General features: G+C 38.1%; 1 long non-coding RNA gene across 1 annotated transcript in view; it reads left to right on the top strand.

Annotated features, from left to right (window-relative positions):
• Positions 1-3,117: 3,117 nt before the first annotated feature.
• Positions 3,118-17,703, top strand: part of LOC116549058 — a 15,760-nt gene continuing 1,174 nt past the window's right edge. Inside the window, exons 1-2 of the long non-coding RNA XR_004267692.1 lie at positions 3,118-3,388; positions 15,868-15,875. This is a non-coding gene — a long non-coding RNA (uncharacterized LOC116549058). The remainder of the gene's footprint in view (positions 3,389-15,867; positions 15,876-17,703) is intronic.

Here is a 17,703-nt window from a genome sequence, read left to right as displayed (position 1 = left end):
CAGGAATAATCTACTAGACAGAAACTCATCAAAGAAATGTGAGACTTCAACTGAACTATAAAACAATTGGACCTAATAGATAGTTACAGAACATTTCATCCAAAGGCTTTAGAATACACGTTTTTTTTCCTCATTACATGAATCATTATCAAGGACAGACCATATGTTAGGTGCAAAACAAGTCCCAAAACATTCAAAAAATTGAAATAACATCAAGCATATTTTCTGACCACAATGAAATAAAACTAGAAATCAACAAGAGGAATTTTGGAAACTATACAAACATGGGGAAATTAAACAATGTACTCCTGAATGGCCAGTGGGTCAATGAAGAAATTAAGAAGAAAATAGAAAATTTTCTTGAAGCAAATGAGGATGGAAACAACATATCAAAACCTTTAGATACACTAAAAGCAGTACTAATGGGGAGAGTTATAGCTAAAAGTGCCTACATCAAAAAAGAGAAAAACTCCAAATAAATAGCCCAATGATGGATTTTTAAAAACCAGAAAACCAATAGTAAACTGAGCAAAACTGAGAGCAAACCAAGAGCAAAATTTAGTAGAAGAAAACAAATAATAAAGATCAGAGCATAAATAAATAAATTTGAAATGAAGAAAACATCACAAAAGATCAATGAAACAAAAAGTTGGTTTTTAAAAGGATAAACAAAATTGGCAAACCTTTAGCCAGACTAATGGGGGAAAAAAGGCAACAAATAAAATCAAAGATGAAAAAGGAGATATTACAATCATTACAACTGATACTACAGAAATTCAAAGGATCGTTAGTGGCTACTATAATCAGCTATATGCCAATAAATTAGAAAATCTAGAGGAAATAGATAAATTCTTAGAAGCCATACAACTTATCAAGATTGAACCATGAAGAAATTCGAAACCTCAGCAGACCAATAATAAGTTAACAAGATCAAAGGTATAATAAAAAGTATCCCAGCAAAGAAAAGTCTGGGACTCTATGACTTCATTTCTGAATTCTACCAAACATTTAAAGAGTGAATACCAATGCTACTCAAACTATTCTAAATATAGAGGAGGAGGGAATACTTACAAACTCATATCTGAGTCCAGTATTACTCTGATACCAAAGCCAAAGACACATCCAAAAAAGAAAATTACAGGCCAATATCTCTGATGAATATTGATGCCAAAATCTACAACAAAATACCAACAAACCAAATTCCACAATACATTACAAAGGTCATTTATCATAACCAAGTGGGATTTATCCCAGGAATGCAAGGATGATTCAACATATGCAAATCCATCAATGTGATACATCATAAAAACAGAATGAATAAAAAAAAACCCTACGATCATTTCAATTGATGCTGAAAAAGCAGTTTATAAAATTCAATGTCCCTTCATGGTAAAAAAAAAAAAAACCTCAAAAAACTAGGAATAGAAGGAGAATGCCTCAAAAAAACAAAAGCCACATATGACAGACCCACAGCTAGTATTATAGAATGGGGAAAAACTGAAAGTCTTTTCTCAAATTTCTGGAATAAGACAAGAGTGCCCACTTTTCAGCACTATTATTAAACATGGTAGTGGAAGTCTTAGCTAGAGCAATTAGACAATAGAAAGAAATAAAAGGCATCCAAATTGGAATGGCAGAAGTCAAATTATCCTTGTCTGCAGATGATATGATTTTATATTTTTAAAAACCTAAAGACTCTGCCAAAAACTGTTAGAACTGATAAACAAATTCAGCAAAGTTGCAGGATATAAAATCAACACACAAAAATCAGTAGCATTTCTATATGGCAACAGTGAAGAATCTGAAAAATAAATTTAAAAAGTAATCCCATTTATAAATAAATAAAATACCTAGAAATTAACTAAAGAAGTAAAAGATTTCTATAATGAAAACTGTAAAACACGGATGAAAAAAATTGAAGAGGGCACATACACAAAAAAATAGAGATATTCAATGTTCATAAATTGGAAGAGTCAATATTGTTAAAATGTCTGTGTTACCAAAGCAATCTACAGATTCAATGCAATCTCTACCACAATACCAATGACATTCTCCACAGAATTAGAAAAAAAAATCATAAAATTTATATGGAGCCGCAAAAGACCCAGAATAGCCAAAGCTATCTGGAGCAAAAAGAACAAAACTGGAAGAATCACATTACCAGGCTTCAAATCATACTACAGAGCTATAGTAACCAAAATAGCATGGTGCTTGCATGAAAAACAGAAACATGACCAATGGAATAGAATAGAGAACACAGAAACAAATCCACACACCTACAGTGAACTCATTTTCAACAATGGTGCCAAGAACATACACTAGAAAAAAGACAGCCTCTTTATTAAATGATGCTGGGAAGACTGGAAGTCCATATGCAAAAGAATGAAACTAGACGCCTGGCCTGGTGTGGTGGCTCACACATATAATTCCAGCACTTTGGGAGGCTGAGGTGGGCGGATCATCTGAGATCAGGAGTTCGAGACCAGCCAGGTCAACACAGTGAAACCCCATCTCCACTAAAAATACAAAAATTAGCTGGGCATGGTGGTGGGTGCCTGTAATCCCAGCTACTCAGGAGGCTGAGGCAGGAGAATTGCTTGAACCTGGGAGGCAGAGGTTGCAGTGAGCCGAGATTATGCCACTGCACTCCAGCCTGGGCAAAAAGAGCAAAACTCCCTCTCACAAAAACAAAACAAAACACTAGACCCTTGCCATATACAAAGATCTCTTGCCATATACAAGGGTGAAATAAAAATGAATTAAAGGCTTAAATATAAGACCTCAAACTATAAAGCTACTACACAAAAACATAGGGGAAGCTCTGCAGGGCACTGGTCTGAGCAAAAGTTTCTTGAGTAATAATACCCACAAGCACAAGCAACCAAAACAAAAGTGGACAAATGGGATCACAAGTTAAAAAGCTTCTGCACAACAAAGAAAACAGTTTACAAAGTGAAGAGGCAATGGGAGAAAATATTTTCCAACTACATATCTGACAAGGAATTAAAAACCAAAATATATAAGGAGCGCAGACAACTCTAAAGGAAAAAATCAAATAATCAAACTTAAAAAATGGGCATAAGATTTGAATAGACACTTTTCAAAAGAGTGCATACAAATGGGAAACAGGAATGTGAAAAGGTGTTTAACATCCCTGATCATCAGAGAAATGCAAATCAAACTGCAATGAGATATTATCCCATCCCAGTTATAATGACTTTTATTCAAAAGACAAGCAATAATAAATATTGGTGAGGATATGGAGAAAAGGGAACCCTTGTACACTGTTGGTGGGAATGTAAATTAGTACCAATACCATGAATAGTTTGGAGGTTCCACAAAAAACGAAAAATTGAGCTACCACACGATCCAGTAATACCACTGCTGGGTATACCCTGAAAAAAGGGAAATCAGATATCAAAGAAATACTGCACTCACATGTTTGTTGCAGCACTGTTCACAATTGCCAAGATTTAGAAGCAATCTAAGTGTCCATCAACAGATACATGGAAAAAGAAATTGTGGCACTTATACACAATGGAGTACTACTCAGCTATAAGAAAGGATCAGATCCTGTCATTTGGAACAACATGAATGAAACTGGAAGTCATTATGTAAAGTGAAACAAGCCAGGAAGGCACAGAAAGACAAGCATTGCATGTTATCACTTATTTATGGGCTGTAAAAATCAGAACAATTGAACACATGGAGATAGAGAGTAAAAGGATGATTACTAGAGGCTGGGAAGAGTAGTGAAGAAGGGGAAGGTGGTTATGTTTAATGGATTAAAAAATAGAAAGAATAAATAATATCTAGTATTTAATAGTGCAACAAGGTGACTACAGTCAAATAATTTAATTATAAATTTAAGAACAACTAAAAGAGTATAATTAGATTGTTTGTAAAACAAAGGACAAATGCTTGGGGGGGATGGATACCCCATTTTTCATGATGTGATGATTATTCATTGCATGCCTGTATCAAAATATCTCATGTACTCCATAAATATACACACCAACTATGAACCCACAAAAATTAATCATTAACAATTGAAAATAAATAAATAAAATTAGCTAAAAAGAGAATTAGTAACTGAAAGGTAGCTCTGATGAAATGACATTTCTAAAAATAAAACTACATTATGATCCAGTAATCCCACTACTGGGGATATATATGAAGTAAAGGAAATCAGTATATTGAAGAGATATTTGCACTCCCATGTTCATTGCAGCATTACTCACAATAACCAAGATATGGAATCAACCTAAATTTTCATCAACAGATGAATGGAGAAACAAAATGTGGTATGTATATGGGATGAAATACTATTCAGCTTCCAACGAGCAGGAAATCCTGTCATATATGACAACATAGATGAACCAGGAGGACATTACGTAAATGAAACAAGCTAGGTTCAGAAAGACAAATACTGCATCTCACTTATATGTCAAATCTAAAAAAGATGAACTCATGGAAGCAGAGAGTAGAATGGTGGTTACCTGAGGATGGAGTGAGGTAGACTGTAAAAATGTTAGTCAAAGGATACAAAATTTCAGTTAGGAGGGATTAAAAAAAAAAGATATGACAATTATAATGGCCAGCTAATATAACCTGTGAACATAGGTATTGAGATTCTAAAATATTAGCAAGGTATAGAAAGAACAATCTCTGGAGTCTAATTGATTTATCCCTGGAGTACAAGGTTAACATAAAAATCAACAAAATTGGCCACATTAAGATAGTAAATGGGAAACATCATGTGAGTATTTTAATTATTTTGAAAACAAGTTGAAAAAAATTTACCATTCACTCATGAAGTATGAAGAAAGATGATTACATAGGTATATAATTTTTAAATCTATGCATAAATGATTATAATTACTAAAATTTTAGGAAACTTCTGTTTATAAAATGGATATATAAAACCAACTGTATTATTATATATCATAAATGTGTTAAAACAATTGTGAATTTGGCCAAGCACTGTGACTCATGCCTGTAATCCCAGCACTTTGGGAGGCCAAGGCAGGCAGAACACTTGAGGTAAGGAGTTCAAGACCTGTTGAGTCTGGCCCGGAGACTCTGGCCAAACAATGGATGAAAGTCATACAGAAATACATGTATTTTGCCTGATTGTGCAGCTAGAGGACTTGTGGCTTAGTGACCCCAAGGGGTGTGCTGTAGCCCCGATAAGCCGGTGACCGTCGTATTTAATTAGTACAGGTTTAATGACAAAGATCCTGAGTAAACACCATTTGTAGGTGATTAACATTGCTGACCCCCTAGTAGAGAGCAGTCATGTGCACAGCTGGGCAAAGGTTGGTTTTAGGACAACATGAGTAAACAAGTTATTTAGATAAACTCCTCTACATTGTTGCATAAATAACATTTTAAAATCTGTCATTTGAACTAACTTTTGGATAACTTCAAATTAGACAAAATTATTCTTTTTCTCACTAATAACATACACAAAAAGTTTACCCAAAACATTTATCCTATTCGTTGTACAAAATTCTTTTACTTTTAACAAAGGGTGACACGAGACATCAGTTAACATATGTAAAATGAGCATTGATTTGGTCTGGAAAGGCAGGACAACTTGAAGCAGGGAGGAGGATTGGAGGCTTCCAGGTCTTTTGAGTTTCTGATTAGCCTTTCTAAAGGAGGCAATCAGATATGCATTTATCTCAGTGACTTTGAATAGAATGGGAGGCAGATTTGTCCTTACATTCCTAGGTTGAATTTTCCCCTCAGGGCAATGATTTTGGGGGGCCCAATGTATTTTCCTTTCATAAAATACTTTCATTCATCAAAAGAAAGCACAAAATCAAGATCATTTTGTTTTGGCTTGGTTTATAGTTTTATAACCTTCTATGCCAAACACTGACATCTCAAAATATCTAGCAAAGACAAACAGAAAATCCAGACAAAATGTATGCTAACAATGCTGATGGCATTTCTATTTTTATTCTACCAATAATTTTAAAGCCAACTTGTTTAGTAAAGTTATAGTTTAGTTGTGTGAACTTGAAAATTGCTTAGAATTATTTAACTTAATTTGCGAGTGCTCTTTTACTTATAAGCCAATTTGGCAGACACAACATATAACAATAGGTATGCATACACATAAACAGATCTGGATATGTATACACATACATAAATGAAGATCCACTAGCTTGGAACCTTAGCCTTGAGATACTAATAAAAGCTTGCTGGTTTTACTTTGTTTTTCCAAATAGATAATCCAATGAAGAATGTGAACCAAAATTTTAGGTACAGGACTTTCCATGGCACTTTTCTATTTTAGAGGCCAAACAGCACCAAAAAAGAGTGTCACACGTTAACCACACCCCCTGCTTAGAACAGCAGCACAAAAGCCTGAATACATGCAATGCCATCTCACTTTCCCATTCAACAGTAAACAATATTGGAACCAGACAGTACTGCAACTCTGAGAGAAAATCCTAAGGAGGGCTTAGTATTAGATCTCAGAACCTCTTCCAATAGTGTCCCCTTTGGAGAGGTTGAGGTCTGCAGGATTCCCTATCAGGATATCCCCCAGTGGGTCCAATCTTAGAGTGTCAGATGTCTCTGACCTTAGGTGGGCTGCCACTTGCATGTTTTCCCTCCAGAGCCTACTATGAGCTTCCCTTTTGTCCTTAGACAGTAGAGTAGGGGAAGGAAAGAATTTGGAATAAGAAAAGAATGTTTAAGTTGGCTGAAGCATGTATGAGTTTGCTCCAACCCATGCCACATGTAGGGATCAGGGAACACAACTGGAAAAGATTAAGAGTCCTTCCCCCTTTGGGGCAGGGCAATTATAAACAGCCACTGGAAGACTGAAAAAGAAAGAAATAAAAAGGTAAAAGAAAAAGAACCAGATTCCTTAAGTAAACTGGGAAATGGCAGTTAGGCTCCTCTACATGGAAACCCCTTAGTTGCACCAGCCACAGCCAGAAATCTGCAGCTGCTTCCATGTTTAGGCATTGCCTACTAAGGGTCCTGAGTTGGAAAGCAAAAGAGAGAGAGAAAGCTTTCCCTGTTTGTAAAAGGGGAAAGGAGAAAAATAAATCCCCAAATTTGGGCCTATCTTTTCCTGGCTGGCTCACCAAAATATGTTACCAGCGGAGTTCAGGGCAAGATAGCTGAATAGGAACAGCTCTGGTCTACAGCGCCCAGTGAGATTGATGCAGAAGGTAGGGGATTTCTGCATTTCCAACTGAGGTACCCAGTTCATCTCACTGGGAGTGGATGGAGAGTGGGTGCAGCCTACAGAGAGTGAGTCAAAGCAGGGTGGGGCATCACCTCACCCAGGAAGTGCAAGGGGTCAGAGGATTTTCCTCTCCTAGCCAAGGGAAGTCATGAGAAACTGTCTCAGGAGTAATAGGGGACTCTGGCCCAGATAGTGCACTTTTCCCATGGTCTTTACAACTAGCAGACTGGGACATTCCCTCTCAGTGCCTATGCCTCCAGGGCCCTGGTTTTCAAGCACAAAACTGGGTGGCTGTTTGAGCAGACACTGAGCTAGCTTCAGGAGTTTCTTTTTTTTTTCATACCCCCATGGCACCTGGAACTCCAGTGAGACAGAACCATTCATTCCCCTGGAAAGGAGGCTGAAGCCAGGGAGCCAAGTGATCTGGCTCAGAGGGTCCCAATCCCACAGAGCCAAGCAAGTTAAGATCCACTGGCTTAGAATTTTCGCACCAGCACAGCAGTATGAGTTTGACCTGTGATGCTCAAGCTTGGTGAGGGGAAGGGTGTCCACCATTGCTGAGGCTTGAATAGGCAATTTTACCCTCACAGTGTAAACAAAGCTGCCTGGAAGTTCAAACTGGGCAGAGCCCACCACAGTGCAGCAAGGCCACTGAGGCCAGACTGTCTCTCTAGATTGCTCCTCTCTGGGCAGGGCTTCTTTGAGAAAAAAGGCAGCAGCCCCAGTGAGGGACTTATAGATAAAACCCCCATTTCCCTGGGACAGAGCACCTGGGGACAGGAATGGCTGTGGGCACAGCTTCAAGAGACTTAAACGTCCCTGCTTGACAGCTCTGAAGAGAGCTGCAGATCTTTCAGCACAGCATTCGAGCTCTGATAAGGGACAGACAGCCTCCTCAAGTGGGTCCCTGACCCCTGTGTATCCTGACTGGGAGATATCTCCAAGTAGCAGCCAACAGACACCTCATACAGGAGAGCTTTGGTTGACACCTGGTGGGTGCCTCTCTGGAACAAATCTTCTGAAGGAAGAAACAGGCAGCAATCTTTGCTGTTCTGCAGCCTCTGCTGGTGATACCCAGGCAAAGAGGGTCTAGAGTGAACCTCCAGCAAACTCCAGCAAAACTGTAGCAGAGAGGTCTGACTCTTAGAAGGAAAACCAACAAACAGAAAGGAATAGTATCAACATCAACATAAAGGATGTCCACTCAGAGACCCCATCTGAAGGTCACCAACATCAAAGAGCAAAGATAGATAAATCCATAAAGATGGGGAGAAACCAGCACAAAAAGGCTGAAAATTCCAAAACCAGAATGCTCCTACTCTTCCAAAAGATCACAACTCCTCACCAGCAAGGGAACAAATCTGGATGAAGAATGAGTTGGATAAATTGACAGAAGTAGGCTTCAGAAGGTGGGTAATAACAAACTCCTCCGAGCTAAAGGAGCATGTTGTAACCCAATGCAAGGAAGCTAAGAACCTTGAAAAAAGGTTATACGAATTTCTAACTAGAATAATCAGTTTAGTGAAGAACATAAATAACGTGATGGAGCTGAAAAACACAGCATGAGAACATTGTGAAGCATACACAAATATCAATAGTCAAATCTACCAAGCAGAAGAAAGAATATCAGAGACGGAAGATCAACTCAATGAAATAAAATGAGAAGACAAGATTAGAGAAAAAAGAGTGAAAAGAAATCAACAAAGCCTCCAAGAAATATGGGACGATGTGAAAAGACCAAATCTAAGTTTGATTGGTGTACCTGAAAGTGACAGGGAGAATGGCACCAAGTTGGAAAACACTCTTCAGGATATTATCCAGGAGAACTTCCCTAACCTAGCAAGACAGGCCAATATAAAAATTCAGGAAATGCAGAGAACACCACTTGAAATGCAGAGAACACCACAAAGATACTCCTTGAGAAGAGCAACCCCAAGACACAGACTCATCAGATTCACCAAGATTGAAATGAAGGAAAAAATGTTAAGGGCAGCCAGAGAGAAAGGTAGGGTTACACATAAAGAGAAGCCCATCAGACTAACAGTGGATCTCTTGGCAGAAATCCTTAAGCCAGAAGAGAGTGGGGGCTAATATTCAACATTCTTAAAGGAATTTTCAACCCAGAATTTCAGATCTGGCCAAACTCAACTTCATAAACAAAGGAGAAATAAAATCCTTTAGAGACAAGCAAATGCTGAGAGATTTTGTCACCACCAGGCCTGCCTTACTAGAGCTCCTGAAAAAAGCACTAAACATGGAAAGGAACAACTGGTACCAACCACTGCAAAAACATACCAAATTGTAAAGATCACTAATGCCATGAAGAAACTGCATCTACTAACAGGCAAAACAACCAGCTAGCATCATAATGCCCAGATCAAATTCACACTTAACAGTAATCACCTTAAATGTAAACAGGCGAAATGCCCCAATCAAAAGACACAGACTGGCAAATTGGATAAAGAGTCAAGACCCGTTGGTGTTCTGTATCCAGGAAACCTATCTCACATGCAAAGAAACACATAGGCTCAAAATAAAGGGATAGAGGAATATTTACCAAGAAAATGGAAAGAAAAAAAAAAGCAGGGGTTGTAATCCTAGTCTCTGATAAAACAGACTTTAAACCAACAAAGATCAAAAGAGACAAAGAAGGTTGCTACATAATGGTAAAGGGATCAATGCAATAAGAAGAGCTACTATTCTAAATATATATGCACCCAATACAGGAGCACCCAGATTCATAAAGCAAGTTCTTAGAGACCTACAAAGAGACTTAGACTCCCACACAATAACAGATGGGGACTTTAACACCCCATTGTAGACAGATCAACGAGACAGAAAATTAATAAGATATCCAGGACTTGAACTCAGATCTAGACCAAGCAGACTTAATAGACATCTACAGAACTCTTCTCAGCACCACATTGCACTTACTGTAAAATTGACTACATAATTGAAAGTAAAACATTCTTCAGCAAATGCAAAGGAACAGAAATAATAACAATCTCTCAGACCACAGTGCAATCAAATTAGAACTCAGGATTAAGAAACTCACTCAACATCACACAATTACATGGACACTTATCAACCTGCTCCTGAATGACTATTTGGTAAATAATGAAATTAAGGCAGAAATAAAGATGTTCTTTGGAGGCCAGGTGTGGTGGCTCATGCCTGTAATCCAAGCACTTTGGAGGCCAAGGCGGGGGGATCACCTGAGGTCGGGAGCTCAAGACCAGCCTGACCAACATGGTGAAACCCTGTCTTAAAAAAAAAAAAGATGTTCTTTGAAACCAATGACAACACAGACACAACATACCAGAATCTCTGGGACACATTTACAGCAGTGTGTAGAAGGAAATTTATAGCACTAAATGCCCAGAAGAGAAAGCAGGAAAGATCTAAAATCAACACCCTAACATCACAATCAAGAGAACTAAAGAAGCAAGAGCAAACAAATTCAAAAACTAGCAGCAGGCAAGAAATAACTAAGATTAGAGGAGAATTGAAGGAGATGGAGACCTGCAAAACCCTTCAAAAAACAATCAATGAATCCAGGAGCTAGTTTTTTGAAAAGATCAACAAAATAGAGAGACTGCTAGCTAGACTAATAAGGAAGAAAAGAGAGAATAATCAAATAGACACAATAAAAATGATAAAGGGGATATCACCACCAATTCCACAGAAATACAAACTAACATCAGAGAACAGTATAAACATCTCTACGCAAATAAACTAGAAAATGCAGAAGAAATGGCTAAATTCCTGGACACATACACCCTCCCAAGACTGAACCAGGAAGAAGTCAAATCCCTGAATAGACCAATTACAAGTTCTGAAATTGAGGCAGTAATTAATAGCCTACCAACCAAAGAAAGTCCAGGACCAGAGAGATTCACAGCCGAATTCTACCAGATGTACAAAGAGAAGCTGGTATCATTCCTTCTGAAACTATTCCAAACAATACAAAAAAAGGGAATCCTCCCTAACCCATTTTATGAGGCCAGCATCATCCTGATACCAAAACCTGGGAGAGACGTGACAAAAACAGAAAATTTCAGGCCGATATCCTGATAAACATTGATGCGAAAATCTTCAATAAAACACTGGCAGACTGAAGGCAGCAGCATGTCAAAAAGCTTCTCCACCATGATCAAGTCAGCTTCATCCCTAGGATGCAAGGCTGGTTCAACATACACAAATCAATAAATGTAATCCATCACATAAAGAGAACCAAAGACAAAAACCACATGATTATCTCAATAGACGCAGAAAAGGCCTTTGACAAAATTCAACAGCCTTTCATGCTGAACTTTCAATAAACTACATATTGAGCAAATGTATCTCAAAATAGTAAGAGCTATTTATGCAAACCCACAGCCAATATCATACTGAATGGGCAAAAACTGGAAGCATTCCCTTTGAAAACTGGCGCAAGACAAGAATGCCCTCTCTCACCACTCCTATTCAACATAGTATGGAAGTTCTGGCCAGAGCAATCAGGCAAGAGAAAGAAATAAAGGGTACTCAATTAGGAAAAGAGGAAGTCAAATTGTCTCTATTTGCAGATGACATAATTGTATATTTAGAAAACCCCATAATCCCAGCCCCAAATCTCCTTAAGCTGATAAGCAACTTCAGCTAAGTCTACATTCCTATACACCAATAACAGACAAACAGAAAGCCAAATCATGAGTGAACTCCCATTCACAATTGCTACAAAGAGAATAAAATGTCTAGGAATACAACTTACAAGAGGTGTGAAGAACCTCTTCAAGGAGAACTATACTGCTCAAGTAAATAAGAGAGGACACAAACAAATGGGAAAACATTCCATGCTCATGGATAGGAATAATCAATATCATGAAAATGGCCATACTGCCCAAAGTAATTTGTAGATTCAATGCTATGCCCATCAAGCAGCCACTGACTTTCTTCACAAAATTGAAAAAAACTACTTTAAATTTCATATAGAATCAAAAAAAGAGCCCACATAGCCAAGACAATCCTAAGCAAAAAGAACAAAGCTGGAGGCATCATACTACCTGACTTCAAACTATACACCAAGGCTATCGTTACCAAAACAGCATGGTACTGGCACCAAAACAGATAATATAGACCAATGTAACAGAACTGAGGCCTCAGAATTAACACCACACATCTACAACCATCTGATTTTTGACACACCTGACAAAAACAAGCAATGGGGAAAGGATTCCTGATTTAATAAATGGTATTGGGAAAACTGGCTAGCCATATGCAGAAAGCTGAAACTGGATTCCTTCCTTACACCTTATACAAAAATTAACTCAAGATGGATTAAGGACTTAAATATAAGACCTAAAACCATAAAAATGCTAGAAGAGAACTTAAGCAATACCATTCAGGACATAGGCATGGGCAAAGCCTTCATGACTAAAACACCAAAAGCAATGGCAACAAAAGTAAAAATTGACAAATGGGATTTAATTAAACTAAAGAGCTTCTGCATAGCAAAAGAAACTATCAACAGAGTGAACGAGCAACCTACAGAATGGGAGAAAAAAATTTCAATCTATCCATCTGACAAAGAACTAATGTCCAGAATCTACAAAAAATTGAAACAAATTTACAAGAAAAAGAACAAACAACCCCATCAAAAAGTGGTCAAAGGATATGAACAGATGCTTCTCAAAAGAAGACATTTATGCAGCCAACAAACATATGAAAAAAAGCTCGTCATCACTGGTCATTAGAGAAATACAAATCAAAACCACAATGAGATACCACACCGGTTAGAAAGGAGATCATTAAAAAGTCAGGAAACAATAGATCCTGGAGAGGATGTGGAGAAATAGGAACACTTTTACACTGTTGGTGGGAGTGTAAATTAGTTCAACCATTGTGGAAGACAGTGTGGTGATTCCTTAAGGATCTAGAAATAGAAATACCATTTGACCCAGCAATTCCATTACTGGATACATACCCAAAGGATAATAAATCATTCTACTATAGATACATGCACACACATGTTTATTGTGGCACTTTTCAAAATAGCAAGGACTTGGAATGAACCCAAATGCCCATCAATGATAGACTGGATAAAGAAAATGTGGCACATATATACCATGGAATACAATGCAGCCATAAAAAAGATGAGTTCATGTCCTTTGCATGGACATGGATGAAGCTGGAAACCATCATTCTCAGCAAACTGACCCAAGAACTGAAAACCAAACACCACATGTTCTCACTCATAAGTTGGTATTGAACAATGAGAACACATGGACACAGGAGGGGAACATTACACACTGGGGCTTGTTGGGATAGCATTAGGAGAAATACCTAATGTAAATGACAGGTTGGTGGGTGCAGCAAACCACCATGGATCATGTATAACTATGTAACAAACCTGCATGTTCAGCACATGTATCCTAGAACTTAAAGTATAATTTAAAAAACATATATGTATGTTACTGGTGGAGGGTGTCCAGGTTCTTGGTGTCCTGAACAAAGAATTGGGCACAATGAACAAATAAAGCAAGGAAAGAATAAAGACATTTATGGAAAATGAAAGTATACTCCACAATGTGGGAACAGGTCCAATCATAGGGGCTCAAGGGCCCCATTATAGAATTTTTGGGAGTTTACCCTCTAGAAGAGTCCTTTGGTTACTTGGTGTACACCCTATGTAAGTGAAGATGAAGAAGTAAAGGTACAAAGTCATTTATATGGCATACGCCCTATGGAGAGGATATTTCCTGTTATGGCTGAAGTGTAAATTGGCCATATGTTCCCTGCCTCCAATTTACATCTTTCTCCAGGTATGGAAAGTTTTCTGCTATTATTACTTTGAGTAAGCTTTCTACCCCTTTATCTTTCTCTTCTACTTCTTAAACTCCTATAAATCAAGTATTTGCTCTTTTGATGCTGTCACATAAATTCCATAAGCTTTTAAAGTTTATTTTCATTATTTCCTCCCTTTTCTACTTTGACTGTATATTTTCACCTAACCTGTCTTTGAGTTCAGATTCTTTCTTCTGCCTGATCAATTCTGGTATTGATGCTCTCTATTACAATTTAAATTTTGTTTCAGCTTCTGGATTAATGTTTGATTTTTAAAATTTTCAATCTATTAAGTTTCTCATTCTGGTCACTCACTGTTTTCCTCATTTTGTTCAAGTGTTTGTTTCTCTGTATTTTGTTGAAATTCACTAGTTTCCTTAAAAATGGCTATTTTGAACTCTTTGTCAGGCAGTTCATACATCTTCATTTCTTTCAGATCAGTCACTGAAACCTTATTTTGTCTGTTTGAGGATGTCATATTTCTCTGATTGTTCTTGATTCTTGGTAATGCAATGATTTCTGCATATTTTAAGAAGTACTTTAGTCTTGGTGGACTGGCTTTGTCTTGAAAGTCCTGCAGCAGCATGGCACTGGGTGCACCAGAAGCCCAGGGCAGATGCAATCGGCATGGCACTGGGGTGCACCAAAAGCCTGGGGTTGCTGAGGGCTGTCTGGAATCTGAGTTTATTGAAGTTGGCTTGATGATAATGTGGGCTGGAGATTGAGTCTGCCATGCAAGCCTGAAGTGTGGGGCTCTATGGTTCTGCCTGGAGCTGGGGAAGGCCTACAGCTCAGTCTGTGGATACCCACCTGGTGTATGGGCAGTTGAGGTCTGCCCTTTGTGAAGTTTTACTGTGGTGGGCCCAGTGTTGGGATCCAAGGCAATGTTCTATACTCACTTTCCTCTCTTTCCCCATGTTGAGGGTCCCTCACTCCAAGCTGTGCTGCCTGGGGTTGGTGGTGGGGTGATATGTGTAATATAAACTTGTTTTTTCTACCCTCTTTAATCCATCTTTTCTTATTATTGGGCTATAGCCAGGTACTGTGATCTTTCACCTGGTTTCCTCAGCTCTGTGAAGGTATTTGCCTGTTGTTATAGTTGTTCAAATTGATGTTTCTGTTGGGGGATGATTGCCAGAGAGTCTTAGTTGGCAACCTTGTTCTGCCTCTTTCCTAAAATATTTAAAAAGCCTCTTCAAAGGAGAGGAAGTCTGAATGGCCAATTTGCACATGAAAAAGTACTTAATTTCACTAGGAATCAGGGAAATGCAAATTAAAACCACAGTTAGGTATCATTACAAATCCACTAGATTAGAAACAATAATTCTGAAAAAATGCCAAGTATAGGAGAGGGATGTAGAACAAAGGAGATTCTTCTTATGTGCTACTTCATGGAATGTAGATTGGTAAAAACACACTGAAAAGCAGATTTGCTTTGCCAAGTAAAGTTGAACATTCACATACGTTACACCAGTAATTCCACTCAGGGATTTTTAAGAGAAGCTTATGAATATATGCACCAGGATATAAATATAAGAATGTTTATAGCAGCATTTGTGTGTAATAGCACCCAAGTAGAAACAACTTATGCCCATCAATGGTAAATTGAATAAACTATAGTGTATGTACACAATGGATTATACAGTACACACTATTTTTAAATAATAATTACAGATGGTCCCCAATTTATGATGGTTTAACTTACCATATTTTGACTTTACAATGGGTTTATCTGGGTATTAAATTCATTTTTGGCTTACAGTATTTTTGACTTACAGTATTTTTGACTTATGACAGGTTTATCAGATATAACCTCATTGTAAGTTGAGGAACATCTGTATTAATACTTGCTTGACTTTAACAGAAGAAAAAGTGAAACTGAAGGACTTGCTGAAACTTCATATAGACTTTTCTTTAAAACTAGAGATGTTAGTTCTCAAAAGAGCTCTTTGGAGGTAATATGAAAAATAAACAGAACTGCATTTTCCTCTACTTTTTGTAGGGGCAGCAGTTTAGTAATTAATAGTACATATAAAATCACAATGCTATAATCTTTATGGAATGTTCTTATGTGTGTGCCTGTGTGTGTTCCTATTTAAGTGCAAGTTTAAACTTCAGATAGTATCTATTGATTTCTTATTTTCTGTCTACTCAGAAAGCCATGGTGGGCATAGATTGTTTTTAATTCATGTTTAATTGATCTTGAATTTTCTGGCCTAACCCTGATATCAGAGTACAAGCGGTCTAAGACTACTCTGTGGACCTATTTTGTCAACTTATTTGTCATATAATGGAGGGAATATTTTCACTAGATAACCCACTGAGCTGCTGACAATTCAAAGTTCCCTTTGAATGTCTTGGAAACCAGGGGCTGGGCTCATTGGCCAGTTACATATGGCAGAGGGAAGGAGTGGGCCCTCCTTGGAGGCAATAGGACACCCCTTAGGTTGGAGGCAATGCTTAAAGCCATGCTATGTGACCAAGATCCAAGAAACTGCTAAGGGTCTGAAACCTGCCAAATCAGAAAGTTCCAAAGGCAGACACCAAAGTTAGGGTACGAGATCCAGAGTTTGGGGCCAGGAAAATCAAAGCATGTGTGAGTTGTGAACTGCAAAGCAGAAAAGGATACAAAGAAAGGCAAGAGGGTCTTGGAGAAGGTCCTGAGTGATTGATTGCTGCTCACAGTACTTAAAGCATTCACAATCTGCTATGACGTGCTGTTTAGGGGTCAGCAGGAAAGCAAGGCACAGGTGTTTCTGCAGTAGTAAAAGCTCGAGGTAAATCACTAGTAAGCCTGCTGACTGCCATGTAATTTAATGAAATCTCCATTTTTTTGACAAAGTATTCCATAGTCTGCCAGTAGGAAAGCTCCTTTGAACCCTCACTGAGCAGAAATCCAGGTCTTCAGGATGTCTTTCTGCACACATTTCTTTCCAAGAGTGAGTTGCTGTGCAGTGAGTCTTCTGGATTTATATTGGTATCTAAGAGTTGCAGTGTTTCTCAGTACTCCATCCACTGGCTTAAGGGACAGCAACTCTGAATGCCCCCAGGACCTCTTTTCACAGCCTATACTGGGCAATAAACTCAAAGAAAAACTTTCATAGTAAAAATACTTCACTTGTCCCCTTCTCTAACCCACATATGGGGATAAAACAAACTGCTCATAACATACCAATCCTTTTAAGAACAGAAGCCTAATGATTTGAATTCCAGTAGGTAAAGAAGGAAGCAATATTTTTATGTCCTCTTCACCTTGGAAAAGGGTTGTTGCCCATTTCTCCATTTATTTGGCTGGCAGCAGATGGGGAGGTAAGGGCTCCTCATGATCCATAGAACCACAGAGCCAGTCCCCTGTCAAGCCTACATCAAGAAGAGGTGTTCAGTAGAAAGCTGAGTGTTAAGATTTCACCTGGGCAGAAGACTCTGGGGTGCCATCTGCAGATTCCTGAAAGAGTGACTGGGACATGAGTTGTTGTGATCCTTTTTTTCCTGTCCTTGGAGTCAGAAAAAGGGACCAACTGCTTACCAATCCATCTTCTTTGAAATGAAGTGGATACTAATTCCTAATTTTTCCACTTCTCATACCTATACTGCACAAGTGTGGGCTCACTCCCGATCATTGTATTGTATTGTATTGTATTGTATTGTATTGTATTGTATTGTAT

The sequence above is a fragment of the Sapajus apella genome, unplaced genomic scaffold, assembly GCF_009761245.1.
Source record: "Sapajus apella isolate SASKATOON/1434 unplaced genomic scaffold, GSC_monkey_1.0 scaffold6, whole genome shotgun sequence".
NCBI lineage: Eukaryota > Metazoa > Chordata > Mammalia > Primates > Cebidae > Sapajus > Sapajus apella.
The sequence above is the reverse complement of the archived record's forward strand: the minus strand, read 5'-3'. Positions and strand labels throughout refer to the sequence as shown.